This window comes from Malaya genurostris, chromosome 2 (assembly GCF_030247185.1).
Source record: "Malaya genurostris strain Urasoe2022 chromosome 2, Malgen_1.1, whole genome shotgun sequence".
NCBI lineage: Eukaryota > Metazoa > Arthropoda > Insecta > Diptera > Culicidae > Malaya > Malaya genurostris.
This window is the reverse complement of record NC_080571.1, coordinates 313,552,940-313,571,266: the sequence shown is the minus strand read 5'-3', so window position 1 is coordinate 313,571,266 and position 18,327 is coordinate 313,552,940. Positions and strand designations below refer to the sequence as shown.

At 37.2% G+C, this 18,327-nt stretch overlaps 1 protein-coding gene across 1 annotated transcript in view; it reads left to right on the top strand.

Moving 5' to 3' along the window:
- The first annotated feature begins 833 nt into the window (after nt 1-833).
- The window catches only part of LOC131431138 (LIM domain transcription factor LMO4), a 726,034-nt gene continuing 708,540 nt past the window's right edge, over nt 834-18,327 (top strand). The window contains exon 1 of the mRNA XM_058596655.1: nt 834-1,468. The gene's annotated coding sequence lies outside the window, so the exon portion shown is untranslated. The remainder of the gene's footprint in view (nt 1,469-18,327) is intronic.

The following is an 18,327-nucleotide window of genomic DNA, read 5'->3' as shown; positions in this document are numbered from 1 at the left end:
ATGGATTGAGAGTATCTCTCGTATGTTCGGTCTCGGAAACATGTGCTCAGAGCCGAGGTGGTTTGGATGCTCCACCCATTGCACGCTTTGCAATCAATAGTGCCTTGGAAGCCATTGCATGAGCTGAGATTGAAGTCTTGGTTTTTGTTTAGTAAATAAATTGTGAATTCGAATCCAAATTATTTGTAAGACTAGACACAACATTCCAAAAAAATTTACTAATCGTAAGAAAATTCTTCCAACCCTTCACAATTTCCCACCGTGTTTAATGAAACTTGTTGCTGTAGGGCCTGTCATATTTAAAAAAATTCTAGGATTACCCAGATATACAGTTGTCTCTTTCGTGTAAACGTTATCTCTTTCGAAAAATACTATAGAACGAGCTTTTGACCTAGTGCGCAAGTTCTGTTTGTTCGGCCTTGCTTATGTACTGGAATTCGTGAGTTTTGTTTTGGTTTTCTACGGTGAGCCAGTTTAGTGTACGTTGCAATGAAGAAACAGCCAGACCACGTGCTGCTTGTGTTTCTTTTTGTTGCAACTTCAAAAACACTATGGTCTATATGAGCCCCCTAGGGTAGCAGAAAGGTTTCTTGTGGGAGAGAAGGTGTTTCCAGTATACTAGCTATGTCTTTGGGCTTTGTCTACCCGTGGGTTTCTATTGGTTTATATAAGAGTCCTTTTCAGTGACTTATACTTTACTCTAAGCAAATATAGCAAGTCGGAAGATGCGTTCTACCCTACATGTGCAATGGCGCTTATCATTGCAGTAATAAAAATTAAAAAGTTTTCCACATTCACAACCGTTGAGTAGAAACTTGTCGATGTTTCCGATTCAGTTCCAGTCGGTGCAACGTTGGAACCGGATCCTGACCGTAACCAACAAATTTCATCGCGAATATCGCAGTGAACTTCTGAAACGATCTGAGCCACTTTTTGGCTGGTTGGTTTTTAAAATCACATAACTGTCAAAAATTAATCTCCCATCACATCGGATTGAATAAAATATTCGTAACGGCTAAGGGATTACCATGTGGGGAGGAGGAAGGCCATAGTGATGAAAGCAGGTGCTGTTTGCCGTTTGAGAAATGACCTCGTGCGATAGCGGAATGATTCATTGACTTTCAACAGGTTCAAATGGTTTGTGCGGTGTGCTCTTTCCATGTGGGTGGACACGTACCTGCGTACGTATGAATGTGTGTATGTGTGAGTGCTTAGGTAAGTGTGCGGTGCGGGTGCTTTGGTAAGATTAAAAATAAAATGCTTCAAAGATAACTGATATTAATAATGTGCTGCATTAGTGATGTGTGCATTTACAATTCGCCAAAGGTGTTAATAATTCAAAAGTTATGGTGCTGTTGTGGCTGAATAAAACATTGACACAGCGAAGGCTTTATTTGCAGTTCACAATCTCGGCGTAAGATCGCATTCATTTGGTGCTCGGAATGTAGGCGATCGCCGAATTATAAAGGTAATGAATTATAGATTGTTGGCTAACATGGATTTGATCTTTTGGGTCGATTATAAGCGGTATATAAACATTAACTTTGGTTTATTTGAACAAAGCAATGTTTTATTTGTTTTGCAAAAGTTTGTTACCCAACTATTGCAAAACAATAAAGACATTAATTATAAAATCCATATGTTACAATTTTTTGTTCATGTGTTTGAGTGATGCAGAAGAGCAAATTAAACGTATTATTGCTCATCATATTATTTACATAATTGGTTAGGTAGAAACAAAAATAACGTGTTTTGAAAATTGAATGCAGCCGGGAAGTATAAACAAGAGAATTTGAGAATTTTGAATGACTCACTTTGATTTATGATACATGATCTTCAAAGGTTGATAATATAAAAAGGTAATTTATATCGCCAATGAGTCGATTGGTTGTAGTACCAAGATTTATACATAGATCCTCTATCCATCCGAAACGCATTGTATTTTGGATGAAATCAAATAATTTGATCCTCTACCAAACATTTTTCTCTTGCCGATAGTTCTGTGAATAAGCATGTCAAATTACATTTACCATCAATTTTTATAGTAAATGTACTGAGAAGTAAGGCCAGAAAAATTTAGAACAATGTAAAAGTCATAATTAGGGACTAAAGGATTTTTCTCGTATAAAGAGGTTATATAGTCACTGTGAAAACCGACTTTCGAACCGAGGCCCGGAGGGCCGATTGTCATATACTATCAGTTCGTCGTCATACCTTAAGTCACATTCAGTCAGTTCGTCGAGAACTCAAAATGCTTGTGTGTATTTGCTTAATTTATACACTTGATTTTTCCGGAGATTGCTAAAGCGATTTTTACTTAAAAAACTTAGATTCAAATGAAAGGTTTCAAAATTCAATGAAACGCTAGTAAAAAACATCTTGATTCGATATTTTTGGTTCCGGAAGTACAGGTTGAAGTGAAAAAAAAAATCTGAAATATTGTAATAGTTGCCGGCCAAAAAGTTTGATTTTCGGCATATCGGTTCCCATTTCCTGGTTCTGAGAGCACCTGAAAAAATAGTCAAAAACTCCTAAAATGGAACACAGTTCTTTTTCTCAGAGATACTAGAGCCGATGTTCACAAACTTTGACTCAAATAAAAGTCCTTACGGTTTCATAGATTGCTTTTCTATTTCGTCTGGATACGGCTTCTGGTTCCGGAATTTCATGGAGAAGTCTTAGAACATCGTATCCTTAGAGCGACGATGCAAAAAAACCCTGTTTTAATCCACCTAGTGGTGTAATGATGCTTTTCTCATATTACTTATATTTTCAAAAATATCACCAGAAGATTTTGTGAAGCATTTTTCTTTGGGTATAAACTAACATAACCTTTTCAAATTCTAAACAGTTATGTCAAGTTGATAAGAATTTTTCTTTATTTTGCATCGTCGCACTAAATGATTGAATATCTTTACCCTATGGTTCTGGAACCGGAAATCGGACCCGGATGAAATTAAACAACTTTTATTTGAGTCTGTTTGTGGAAATCGATCAAATCTCTAATCGATCTAAGAAAATAGAGTGAGCCTCGTATTCAACTTTTTGATCACTACTTCTGGTACTTTTGGAACCAGTATAGCCAAAGTCGGTTCGTTTAGTAAGTAACTAATATAGCCTATGAATTGAATCAGTTTTTGCCCTTCGTCGCTCTAAATGACGGTGTGAAATTCAATAACAACCTACAGGACTACGAGATTTTTTTATGAGTGACATTATTTGACACACCCTCTTACACAGGCACATACATTGCTCAGCTCGATGAACTGTGTCGAATTATATAGAACATATTGTATAAACTTTCTAAAGGGTGATTTTTTAAGAGCTTGAGAACTTTTTTAAACAATAAAACGCATAAAATTTGCAAAATCTCATCGGTTCTTTATTTTAAACGTTAGATTGGTACATGACATTTACTTTTTGAAGATAATTTCATTTAAATGTTGACCGCGGCTGCGTCTTAGGTGGTCCATTCGGAAAATCCGCTTTTTTATCGACAAATTTTGTTCAGCGATGAGGCTCATTTCTGGTTGAATGGCTACGTAAATAAGCAAAATTGCCGCATTTGGAGTGAAGAGCAACCAGAAGCCGTTCAAGAACTGCCCATGCATCCCGAAAAATGCACTGTTTGGTGTGGTTTGTACGCTGGTGGAATCATTGGACCGTATTTTTTCAAAGATGCTGTTGGACGCAACGTTACAGTGAATGGCGATCGCTATCGTTCGATGCTAACAAACTTTTTGTTGCCAAAAATGGAAGAACTGAACTTGGTTGACATGTGGTTTCAACAAGATGGCGCTACATGCCACACAGCTCGCGATTCTATGGCCATTTTGAGGGAAAACTTCGGAGAACAATTCATCTCAAGAAATGGACCGGTAAGTTGGCCACCAAGATCATGCGATTTGACGCCTTTAGACTATTTTTTGTGGGGCTACGTCAAGTCTAAAGTCTACAGAAATAAGCCAGTAACTATTCCAGCTTTGGAAGACAACATTTCCGAAGAAATTCGGGCTATTCCGGCCGAAATGCTCGAAAAAGTTGCCCAAAATTGGACTTTCCGAATGGACCACCTAAGACGCAGCCGCGGTCAACATTTAAATGAAATTATCTTCAAAAAGTAAATGTCATGTACCAATCTAACGTTTAAAATAAAGAACCGATGAGATTTTGCAAATTTTATGCGTTTTATTGTTTAAAAAAGTTCTCAAGCTCTTAAAAAATCACCCTTTATATGAGAAATCCATTAAGTGCACTTCTATTGAAAAGCATCGTTATCATGATCTTGTAATAACACTAACAAGTAGGTACAAATTGAATAAAAGGATTAGAAATTTACATATTTTTCACCTGAAAAATATAAATTTTAATGTGGCAACCCTGCACGCTATACGAAATTGAACAAAGCACTCCGTCCCGCATACGCATGGCTGCCAGATGGCTGACTAAACGCTGCCAGCTGGAAAAATATGGCTGGCAGACATTCTGGTGACCAACTGCCTTACCGCTGCCAGATATACAACTCAAACGATACAACCGTATCCACCAGGATTTTTCCTCATTGAAATCTTTGACATTTTCAGCAAAGGTGAGAAGATGAAAACGCTCGGTTTACTTAGATACAGGCGACTTTGTTTTGTCAAATTGGATTTGACAACCGTCACTGAATCAATTTTGGTAGCCATCTGGTGGTAATGGCTGCCCAGGTATCCAAAACGCTATGTGGGGTGAATGGAGCAAAGCCGCACGTACCGTCGCCAGTTTTGCATCGTCAGTTTTTTTTCGATTATAGAGGTTTTAACATTGCTGTCATTCACCTCTTCGGGCCAGAAAAGTTTTCTGACCCTATGTGGGAATCAAACCCAGGTGGACAGCGTGGAAGGCATCGACTTACCCCTAACGCTATACCCGTTCCCCTGCATCGTCATTTTGAATTTGAATGTTATGACACTCCTCGCCCTATAACTTCGGAACCAGAAGTCGGATCAGGATGAAATTGCACAGTATGTTTAAAAACAATGAAAGCCTTAATTTGAATAATGAATTGTGAAAAACGGCTTAACCGTTGCTGAGAAACCGACGGGAGTTCCGTTCTTGGAGATTTTTTTTCACTATTATCGGTGCTTTCGGAAGCGGGAACCGGGGACTAGTAGTTTCAAAGTAGTTTTATAAATTCACTAACTAATAAGATCCGTCAACTAGATCAATTTAGCAGTAAGTTTTGAAAAAATGTGCACCTCGTTTCGCCATCGCTAGTGAAAAAACACTCATGAAATTGAAAATTTTCACTAATCGCACTGTAATAACGGAACCGAAAGTCAGATTTGGATCAACTTTTCGGGGACTTTTTAAAAAATTTCAAGACCTTTTATTTGCTTCTTAGTTTGTGAAAATTGGTCAAGAAATTTCCGAGAAAATTGATTGCATATTTTTTCATGAATTTTAACTTATTTCCTTGTAATTCTGGAACCGGAAGTTGAATCCAAATGAAACTCAGGAAAATTGTACAAGATCATAAAACCTTTCATTTGAATCTAAGTTTGTGAAAATCGGTTCAGCCTTCTTTAAGAAACGTGTGTGACTATTTTTTTCCTTTTTTTGGTGCATATCACCCTGTAATTTCGGAACCGGAAGTCGGACCCATATGAGACTCAGGAACTTTGTATGGGACCTCAAGACCTTTCATTTGAATCCAAGTTAGTGAAAATCGGTTCAGCCATCTCTGAGAAAATTCAGGGACGTTATTTGTCACACACACATACACACACACACACACACACAAAGACATTTTGTGATCTCGACGAACTGAGTCGAATGGTATATGACACTCGTCCCTCCGGGCCTCGGTTTAAAAGTCGGTTTTCACAGTGATTGCATAGCCTTTCTATATGAGAAAGTCAAAAACGGAACATGCATAGCCTTTCTATATGAGAAAGAAAAAAACGGAATTACAGGAATTGCGCTCAATCTCAACCCTTAAGCTCAACGCTATAAAATAACATCTTGATTCGACTTTTGGTTTCGGAATTACAGGTTAATAAGCGAAAAAATCAATTTCTCGAATATTTTGATCGTTTACGGCCAAAAAGTTTGATTTCCGGCATATCGGTTCCTCTTCCCCGGTTCCGAGGGCAACGAAAATGTTGGTTCAAATCTCCTAAAACTGAACCCACTTCCTTTTCTCGGAGATGCCTGAGAAAATTTTCACAAACTTTGACTCAAATGAAAGGCCTTGCGGTTTCATAGATTGCTGTTATATTTCGTCTGGATCCGGCCTCTGGTTCCGGAATTGCATGGTGAAGTGTGTTTGAAATTTCATATCCTTAGTTCGACGATGCAAAACAATGGAAAACTTGATCTGAATTTGGCTTAAAACTATTACAAATATTAGTTTATGTTAGTTGCAGGCTAAACGCACTAGTTTTGGCTATATTGACTTCCAGTTTCCGGTTCCGGATGTATCGGAAATGGTGGCAAAAATTAAAAAAAAAATCATTTTCTCAACACACCGAAATCAATTTTTGCCAACTAAAGCTTAAATGAAAGGTTTTAAATTACAAAATACTGCTTTAAGGTGTTATTCGGATCCGACTTACAGCTCCAAAAATACAGGATAAAGTTTGTTTAAAATTTCAATCCGTAGAACGACGATGTAAAATACGGAAAAATACTTCTAAATTTGGCTCAAAATGTTCCAATTTGTAATTCGTTTAGTTGCTGGTTGATCGAACCGATTTCGGCTTTATTGTTTTCTAGCTCCCTGTATCGGAAATATATAAAATAGTGGCCAAACACTTAAAAAACGGAACAGATTTATTTCTTGTTCCTATTGAAGATTAAATGAAAAGTTTTCTGAAGAGAGTAATATTAATGAAGATATGAGTAAATTGAGAAAGGCATAACCGTACTGCTAGGTGGATTATTTCAGGATTTTTTTCTTGAAACATAAGTTCATAAGGATAACACCGCAAATAGAATTACAGGAATTTAGCTTAATCCTATTCGAATTAATAGATCGCGTTAGTCCATTGTCAAAAAAATAGAATTAGACTGTGCCGATCCTCGTATTCCGATTCATAAAAGTACCGGAAAAATTTGCGAAATGGAACTCATTTTTATATCTTACTGGTCGATTTTTATAACGTTTTACTCATATGAAAGATTTTATTGTTCCTTCAAATTCCTAAATCTCATCCGGAACCGGTATTGCAGGGTTGGGAGTGTTTAAATTTCGTATCGTTATACGTACATCTCCAGGGTAGCTCAAATGGTAAATAGCAATGGATTGATTTCCTACCGTTCCTTTTATGGAACTGTTGAAGTAGCAGAAATAGTCGTTAACAGTTTCAAAATCTTTTCGATTTTTCATAGATAATTGAACTGATTTTCCAAATAAGATGCGTTAACAGGTTCCCACTGGATTTCATTATATTTCAATCCATCATTTGAGGCGACGACGCAAAAACGCGCACAATGTTTAAGTTCTCTGAGTTTTTTCCAATTTGTATGTCTCGTAAGTGATTTTCGAGAATAGTGTTTTGACGATTCCTGCAGTATTGTATATGAAATTATGAGTAATATGAGAATCATAACACCGATAGGTGGAATGAAACAGGTGCTTATTTTTGCAAATCTATTAATCTGATGTTTCGTTGATAAACAGTTAAATTTCTATCGTCTTCACGTCATAACGAATCGAATGAAATAAATTGTTTCAATACATAAGTATGAAAATTGGCAAGGTCACAGCAGACAAACAAAGGCTTTCATGAAAGCAATTATCTTTCATAAACTTCAAAATAAATGAAATTATTATTAAAATATTTCTTTCAGAAGAACTACACAGAAAAAATTATTAAATTTACAAGAGATGCAAATTCGTATATGATTCAAAACATAAGAACATAATTCGTTAAACGACTGAATTCTACTAGAATTACAGACATCTGTGGAAAACATATCCAGTATATCACGAAATCAGGTAAAGATATATGTTTCGACAAGTGAATATACATCAAAATGCATTAATTTAGTGTTTAATAAACTGTCATTTTTGACGTTCGTACATGTCGGTCTCAGAAGACGTAAGTTGACATAGTTTTTTCTAGATGTGTATTTATCTAGACATCAAAGCAATCGAATATATATAATCTGTGATTAGGCTCAAAGTCATGCAATGAAATTAAACAATTTGCTCCATCGTTCATAGTTTCTATATTTTTAGTATAACATAACATTGGTTCAAGAACATAATTTTGCATATAAACCTATGGCAATCAGATAGAGTTTTGCACAATTCGTTGAAACCTAGCATTACATTGTGAAAACTCGTTTAGTATGTTAATCTATTGTTATTCGGCTTAGAATTTAGAGTCTTTCTACTTTTCATGACTTGATTTGAGATATCGGTAGACTATCAATAATCTAGGAATGAAATTTCAAGAAATATCGTGCACAGTCTAAGAAATTTTGTATTCTGGAAACCAGCTGCAGTAGCCGAATCATAACTTTTGTACTCAGATTCTGCTTCAGATTCTTCTCAACTATTGCTCAACATTTCTAGATAGTGTAATTGGGTGGGTTGAGGTCCTTTGCGATGAAATCCTCCCTGTTTATCAAGGTATCTATAAGGCGTCTCTCGATTGTTCTGGCGGCTAGCCAGATCCGACCGGAACTTTTCAACGTGTTCGGGTACCTTTTTAAGACACTCTTCCTCATAGAACACTTAAGTATTTCGTACGCTGCTGTAAATAGCTTGCTAAACGAGAAAATTGTGAACTTACGAAGCATAAACATGTTTATTTCTATTGTAATCAACGAACTTATGACAAAGCAATTACAAAATCTCTTCGAGCCGAGACCAAATCAATTTTTTGTCGTAAAGCAGCCTGGAGTTTTCGGCTTGATTGAAGGCTGACACGATAAGTACGGCAGCATTGTGAGAATTATATACTATATGGAAAAAAAATGCTAGGTAAAAGTCCTCGGTTTGCTCTAGATCATGCACAAATGTTGCACTATTTACTACGCATCTCCGAGACAGTTGGTAATAAGAATAGTTTAATCTCGAAACGCGATTTGAAAATTTTCGTGCGAATTTTTACCACCACAGAGCAGAGGAAGAAGGTAGACTTTCGATACGACGAGTAGTGATTGCTGTAGAGATATGGCTATAACAGAATGCCGTGACTCCTGAGCACAGCGAAGCAAGCTCGGTTCGTTCTATTCTGTTTCTTCATGTACTTTCACATGTAGGATAGTTTAATTGGCAAAACAGTTTTCCCTGATAGAAGTTAGCTACGGGTTCGTGTCCCGTCTCTGCGGTAGCTTTTTCGCGGATTTCATTACATTGTTGTACTTTCATGTAATTTTTTCAATCTGTTTTCCTTGTTAGATACTGATGAAACTTAAAATAGCAAATTTTAGCACATGAAATAATTCTGCCTATTGAGTCAAATATTCAGAAACGAATTGTGCTACTGTCAAATAAGACAAAACTTAAATGTCTTTGTCAGGCGAATGATAGTTTAGTTTAATCGGGTTGATTTCAATTTTGCTACATATTTGGGGTAGCTGAAATGGTAAAGCTGTTCTACGGACTGATTTCATGCGGTCCCATTTATGGTACTGTTAGAATAGTTAAATTTAACTAAATACTCATTTTTCCGAGCAATGTGAATTGACTTATATGCACGTTGTGCTGGAAAGTTTCTTCTAAATACCAACTTTATTAAAGTTTCCCATTTTACATCAATCCCTATTCAGAGCTGACAATAAACATTTACAACCGGAGCTTTTCGTTTCGGTGGGCGCGTGATAATTTTCGCTCGTACCGAAACACTGATCGTAGCAAGCCGCCGGCAAGGTCTCCCTGGGCAAGTGGTAAATTCCTGCAACAGGGTCGTCGAAAACCTGTACCAGCTCCACAGTAGGCGCCGGTCAGGGACAAAGCTTGGAATTGTATGTGACGCTTTCGCCAGCAACAATTGCGGTTGATTGCCTATCTGCTGATTATTGCTGCTATGTGGTCAATGCTACGCAAATCGCGATATGTCGTATGCGTAGTAATACTTGTGATAAACGTGCGGTTGACACGCAGGGAAATTTTTGATTGAATATTGGTTATTGTTTGTGCTCTTAACTTATAACTGAACATTGACATTAATTTTCTTGATACCTTCTAAACTTAACTTGAAATTTTCTCTGTATATTTTTCATTCATCTGCGACTGTGTTTGTAATAAAATAGTGCGTATTTTTCTGCGTGCACATCGCCCAGTGAGTGGTGAGATTGCTACGACAGACGCGCAGCACCAGGGTCTCAATTTGTATGTGAATCTATGCGCAGAGATGTGGTTTTCTGGTCACACAGAATGCGATATCATTAAAACTTGCCGATTGATTATTGTTATTTTGTAATAAAACGTTGCCTTATTAATCAGTGTCGGCGATTTCACCTTTGCGGTTGCCATTGCCAATGGTCAACGGTAGATTGGTTGTAGATGTGGTTTAGCCGGTTGTTGAGCTGTTCGCTGACATGTAATGGAAAATCATGACATGATTTTTAATAAAATAGGCTTTTCGAAACAAATTTTGGACTTGGCTTGAAAATTTCGTCAAACGAAAAGTTGATCAGAGCAACTTTGCTTTAGTTAAAATTATAAATTTTACCTAGTAGTCGATGACGTGGGCAGATGTTTGAGTTGTGTCAAGTATACAAATATACTGATGATGCCTGAGTGCCTATAATATACGGCAGACTACGGTGGGCTGGACATGTTGCAAAAATGCCATAAAAAACAAAAATGTTGCAAAAATGCCAAAAGAGAGAATGGCTTATGCGACTGTCGGCGGTTGAGCAGACTTCGCATTTGCTGGATGTGAGCAATCGAGGTGGATGCGCGTTCAGTTGGAGTACAAACTGACTGGAAAATGTTGGCCCAAGATCGAGCGTCCTGAAAATCGACAATTCGTTCGGTCATGTTCCGGAGGAATGTGCATCATTAAAGTAAAGTAAAGAAAGTAAGTGTAAGTAAGTAAGCGGTACAATCCGAGAGCCCTGGGTCGAATTCAATTGCCGATCGTATGTTCCATTACGACGCTTAGGTTGCTGTCAGAGTGCAAGCGTCACGCGAAGCGTCAAGACGCGCGTGCGAGCTTGTTACATTCAATCAAAGCACAGTCACATGTTACAGTGAACGCGATGCAATAACAGTACATCGTATCAAAACGCTTCGCCTCGCTTCGTAAATTGCGTTGACTCTGACAGCAACCTTACTGTGATCCTTCAGAACAAAAGTTTTCTGTACATTGAAATGTTTGAGAACAATGCAGCAGATTTTTGTACAACCTACTGGAGAAAGGTAGCGCTTCTAGATTTAGAGTCAGGATTGTTTTTCAGAGCTGAAAATTTAGTCACGATTATGTTTTAAAATTTATACTTGATGGATGCAGTGAACCAAAAATTTATTCTGTACATCTACTACAAAAATCCGATGTGGTCAAGTAAAAATTGGCCAAGTTGTTGAAATTGGGTTAATGGAGATTTTTGCGTTGAAGACAGGTCTCACTCTGGATAACCAAAGAAATACGAAGGCAAACAGTAGGACGTATTACTCGATGAACATCCCAGTCAAACGCAGGAGAAGCTTGCAAAACTAATGGAAGTGACTAAACAAACTGTTTCTGTACGCTTAAAATCCATGGGAATGATTCAAAAGAAAGGCAGTTGGGGGCCTTATGAACTGAAACCGAGAGACATTGGATTGCGATTTTTCACTTGCGAGCAACTGATTCAAAGGCAACAAAGAAAGGGGTTTTCACATCGGATTGTTACTGGGAAAATGGATATTCTATTGTCGTTTTCGCTTGAGAAAACTGAAACTGACCCTGTGTTAGGTTCGCACTTAGCAACGGGGGTTTGAGCAAATCTGATATAAAAACCGGGATAAATAAGACTCGATTTTCAGTTCAACAACGTTGAAACTAGCTTCAAACAAACGGTTTGACAGCAGTTACGATGAAAACTGGGTTAGGTTTGGCAACAAGCAAAAACGACATACGATAACCCCAAGAAGAAAAAAAATTTCGCTATGCCCGGTGAATTGTTGTCATCGACCTCAACATTAACACCAAAGCATGGTTCGTTCATGGTTCGATGGCCATGTTGGGCATCTGGTGGGACCAAAAGAGTGTTGTGCACTATGAGTTGCTAGAATCAGGTTATACTATAATGGGCGATCGGTATAGGCTGCAATTGATGCGTTTGAGCCGTACATTACGTGAAGAATGGCCGGAATACGAGCAAAGGCATGATAATATCGTTCTCTTGAGTGACAATGCTCGGCCTTATGTCGCAAAAATCGTGAAAAAATATTTGAACCCGCTCAAGTGGGACATTTTGCCGTACCCGCTGATTGCTGGTTGTTCCGACGGATGCAGCACGGTCGATCAGGTAATCGATTTACTTTTTTTGCAGAAATCGAAAGTTGGTTTCAAACTTGGATCATTTTTACTACATGGAACTCGAAAATTACCTAAGAGGTGAGAAAAAGTTGTAACTAGCGATGGACGACACTTTGATTAGTCTTTAAATTCTTTTTATTTTGAAATAAATGCGTTTTTGACTCCAAAAAAAACGGATCGAATTGATTTGTTTTCCCAATAGAAATTGTGTGCAGTGGGCTTACCACACGTTTTTTGGCTTGTAAGTAAGAGACTCTTATCAATGTTTCACAATTTGATATATCCTAATGGAATCTTTTTTATTATTCATTACTATTACAATAGAACTATGAATCATTAGTATTTTTAATTGACTAACATTAGATTATATGTATAAAACTAAAAAAAAAACTTGACTAAAATGCTAACAATGCATATACCTGAGTTTAGTAGCAAGTATAGATTCTCCTTCTAAAGAACGATTGAAAGAAACATTCAAGTATTTTTGGTATCTATACCAGTACCAAATAGTCATTCGCCGCATGAGAGTGCACGGTCGAATTTCATTATTATTTTAAAAACTATTGAAATAAGACAAATTACTGGACAGTCACTAGTCAACGAAAATGAACCAAATAAATACATTTCCAATGAACGTATATATTTATCAATTGTGATTCTGGCACCAGCACGGGCAAAATTCCGATTCTAGAAATGAACAAAACGAGTCATGATTTGGGGAAAATAGTATATTTTCATGTAATGATAATACACCATGATAAAAAATTCTCGGATCATGATCCATTTGGACTGATTTCGTTGAAATTTGAGCGTAACGCACTTGACGTTGTTGGGTATAACTTCAGGCGTGTTTCTGGTACGATAGTAATGTTTGGTGTTATGTTTTCAAATATTTCATGAGAAGTTAAAATTATTGGTTTCATGATTTTCTAATCATGACGGCAGTAACGGATTTCTTTCCGTGAGGTTATATAAATGTTATATTCAATGTTTTAAGTGAACGATAGTACTTGGCTTGTATTCATTTCATTCAGTAGCCTGTATAGGTTAAATTTTTATTTCTGCTACAATCTGAAGTAATGTTTATTATATGATATTACACTACAACGCAACATAAACGTATTGAGCTAAACTGAGTTGGACATTATAATCGTCAGTAACCTTAGAAAATGAACGATTTTAAAAATTTCCATTTTATTGTATCGATGTTATTTCAACACAAAACCCAATGTTCGAATTCGTGTCATTTTTTTATATGTAATTTTTACTCACGATATAACCACATCGAACCCACTGTGCATTTTTCACACCACCACCATACGAAACAGTAGCGAGCAAACGATATATAAAATTATGAAAAATTTATGGAATCAATTTGAAACTTTCACAAGTCTTGGATTTTTCAGAAAAAAGTTTCATGATTTTCAGTGAGTTTTCACATTTTTTTGTGAAATTTTACTTCATTTGTTAAATCATTTCCGTAGAACGTAATTTAAAAAACCAAATACCCCACGGCAAAGCAAAATTCTAAGAATAAAGACTGCCCCAGAAAGTATGGACGCACTTTGATTTCGCTGTAAGTAATTCACAAGTGTTAGATATTCAAATTGTATTCGATATACTGATAATATTAGACTACAACAACAGAATATTATTCTCAACATTTTCTACTTAGCTATTGTAGACTAGCTGGCGCACCTTCTTGCGAACGTTCCTCATTAAATTCCGTACAGACTTCTTGGCGACAAGTTTTGACACTTTTTTCCAATCTTTTTGGAACTGTTGAATGGTTTCGGCTGCCGAGACATGTTTCCTAAGATGTGCCTTCGTTAATGCCCAAAATTCCTCAATTGGTCGAAGTTGTGGGCAATTTGGTGGATTCATGTCTTTTGAGACGAAAGTGACATTTTTGGTAGTATACCATTCTACCGTTGATTTCGAGTGGCAAGAAGCAAGATCTCATCAGAAGACAACAGGATCCTTGTGGCTTCGAATCATGGGTAGAAGTCGTTTTTGTAAACATTCCTTGATGTATATTTCGCTGTTCAAAAATGGTAAGAAAGCCATGGTCTGGCAAGCAATTTGTAGCTGCGGTAAGATTTCGAAACCCTTCATCATCACTGCATGAAGGGTTTCGAAATCTTACCGCAGCTACGAATTACTTGCCAGACCATAGCTTTCTTACCAAATTTTTCGACTTCAATCGATGTCTCGGACTGGTTTAACACTTGCCCTTCTCGCACCGTATAATATTGTGGTCCCGGCAAGGATTTGTAATCGAGGTTCACGTAGGTTTCGTTGTCCACGGTTATGCAGTTCAAATTTCCAGCAAGAATCGTATTGTACAGCTTTCAAACCCTCGGCCTGATCGATTTTCTTGTTTCGGACTACTTTTTGGTTGTTTCTGCTTCTTATAGGTTCGAAGATTCAAACGTTCTTTAGCACGAAGAACATTTGACTTCGAAGTGCCCACTTTTTTGGCCACATTTCGAACTAAAACCTCCTTCTTTTGCTCGAACGCCTTCAGTATACGTTTATCCAACTGAGGGTTAGCAGGACCTTTTTTTCGACCCGTTTTCGGTTTATCCTCGAAGGTGTTATCCTCACCGAACTTCCTGATTGCATTTCGCATGGCTTTTTCACTTACTCCTTCCATTTTTGCTATCTTTCTCAGTGACAGTCCGCGTTCTGTGCACCATTTGTACACAATTTTTCGACGTTGTTATGTTGAAAGTCCACGCATTTCGAAACAAACTAATGAAAACGAATAAACAACTGCACAAGTGGTTAGAGAAGAGTGTAAACAACAGGACGCAGCCGTAAAAATTGACAGATTCTGAACCATTGCGAAAAGACAGCGGATTTTGATTGCGTCCATATTTTCTGGGACAGTCTTTATTTAGTTGTGATAAATTTAATTGCAAAAAATTTTTTGTTTTCGGTTTTTCGAAATTCTGAATAATTTATCAAAAACGCGACGCGCGCACTCCGCTATATTTCACCGTAAAGCTCATAGTTGCTCTGTAAAGCTTTATCCCGATTTAGCTAGCTGTCACTACAACTTAAAAGTCGTATCAAGACAATGCGGTGAATTTGTTCGAAAATGTTATCCATTGAGAAACATAGGGTAACTGTGAAACAAAAAAAGAAGCTGTTCAACTTCGCCAACAAAGTTACCAAAATATGATAAGTGATATTCGATGAAAAGTTCGTTATTTCATACATGCCAAATCGAAATAATTTAAAGTGCAATTGGTGTCCTGAATTTTGACTACTTAACATTGCTATTCTATTAAAATGGTTCCGAGATAAAATAGTTTTTTGCATCACGCCTACTTCAGCCATCTAATTATTTAATCGAAAAGTTTTACACGTCAATCAAGAACTTTTTCGCATTGTTCTCTCGCAAAGTTTGCGGCTTCAGCACAAATTCAACCAAATCTAATAAAACTATAGCTTTTTACCAACGTTGTTCAACCAATTGCACTGCCATGGGGCACCGACCAGTTGGCACATGGTTTCAAATCAATTATGATTTCACCACATTTGTCCGAAACCGAAAACCAACCTGCTCTCGACTAGTGTGGGGCTTTACCTATTTGTCACGCTCAGATGCAGGGGGACAGAAAGTTTTTGCGGGAAGCAACATCACTCCGCTTGCCGAACCACTTAATTAGTGGTTTGATTTACAATATATGTGCGGTTAGCAAAGTGTCACGGTCGAAAGGTTCTGGGCAGGATTGATGGGTAGCTATGCGTCACCAGGTAGGAGGTGAACCGGTTACCATTTAGAGGTGTGGAAAGTTCACATGAAAAACTTATACAAATTTCGATAGATTCGACGGTACCTATAATAGAACTATGTTTGAAATGCTACGCTTCGTATTGGTATTTTTACCACAGAGCTGTGGCTATTCGAATTTGTTTCGTAACCAAAATAGGCTTCAGCACAATAAAAAGCACACATCGCAAAGCTCTATGGTTTTGTAATCCATGTACTTTTTGTTTGAAAATTTCGTTTCTAAAATGTTTGCCCTTTGCGATGATATTACGAAGTATTCGCCTCACTTCTCAAATATCGTACATTTAATTAAGCTTGAAAATTAAGAACCATCTTTCGTGTCGTTCCTCTCGACCCATGCCATATTCAGGACTGACTTTGGCGTAATCCGAAAGAATCCCAATTTGCGTCGTGTGTGTTCTTGATTTGAAGTTTTTAATTTTTAGACGTAGGTAAAGTATGTGTATAGCCCCTAAGCTAGACAGAACAAAGCAAAGTTGAAGGCTTGACGTATTCGTTTTAATTAAATTTATTAAATATACGCTGAGGCACTTCCCATGCTTCTTTTTTTGTCGGCGAAAGAAAATCTGATGTAACCCTTTCCGACAAACCGTCGGGAAAGAACGCCAAAGCAGCCCATCATCGTGCATGTGTCTGTGACGTAATTTAGGAGATTACTTGGGAAAGTACCGCAAACAGTGGAGCTTATTGTGTTTGCTTACAGTGAGGCAGCATCACTTGATTTGGCTCGGTACCTGGTACATTGACAGCAGCCATTGAGCGGCATATCGCGGAGATTACATCGGAGATTGTCCTTTGTTGGAAGAGGATCCCGCTACGCTACGTTGTTGGCAGCAGGCTCAGCTGTGAATGGTGGTGATGTTTGCTGGGTGAGCTTATCATTCGTTGAAAGTACACAAGCACACAGAATGTAACATTTTTCCATACTATTGATAATTCTATTTAAGTGATTAATTCCAGTCTAATTACCTGGACAAAAAACTTAAGGTTGGCTCAAATTTATTCAGGTCAACAAATTACAAACAAAACAACTCAAATAATAATTTTTTTTGAGAAAAAAACGTCAATTATTACGGATCTTTAAAATATCGTTGAAATTTGGGGCAATGATTGAGTCTCTAACTTAACTTAATACTAAACTATTAATATGAGAGTTGAGATATCTTTATTTTAATAAATGTTTGCACCGAAGTGCATTGTTCTTCCGAATGTGGCAAAAGAACGAAACAAACTCGCATTAGAGCCGAAGTAGAATTACTCTCTCTTTTCTAGTTTGTTTATCAAGGTAGTGTCGCCAGATAGTTCCATAGAAAATCAGCATTACACTGAGTAAACAATCTGTTTTGTCGTGAATACGACTTACTTTACTATGGGGTGCCTTTTCAAAATTTACCCTCTGAGAGAGTGATAAGTTTTTGATCGTGAATATCTATTGTTGTATCTAATGAATCAACATAATTCTTGCGACATGCCATCGGAAATATGATCACAATTTTATGATAAAATTTTCAGTTTTGTGACATAGTCTCAAATAATTCAAAATTAAACTTTTCTGAAATGTTTGGTATAAACGAGTATCAAAGAGGATAATTCATAAGGCGCGTTTGCCTTTCTCGTATTTTTAAAGCTCATAGCTCAGTGATCTGTGAAAGGATTTATATAATCTAACTACCAATAGAATCGAAATTTTTCAATTTTAACGTGTATAGCAAAAGCATTGAAGTATTTCAATAGTACACTATTGAAAAACCTGTCTCATTTGATCCATGTCAACACCAGCCAATCAGAACGCGTTCTAAGGAAGAGAACAAAATATCTGCTGCTGTACAACAAATCGTCCGGGAAAAATGTTCCGAAAAGTGGTGAATATCGCAGTGAGTTCCTCAATTTGGTCCTTGTGAATGCTAGAAACGAATCCCTACAACATATTGATAGTTTCTTTCAATGAATTATGCAAATCCGAAATGAAATAATCGACATTAAAATTCTGTATGCGGCTATTTTTATAGCCGTTAGGACCGCCCATTAGTGAAAAAGCTACAAACGAAATCACATAAAAGG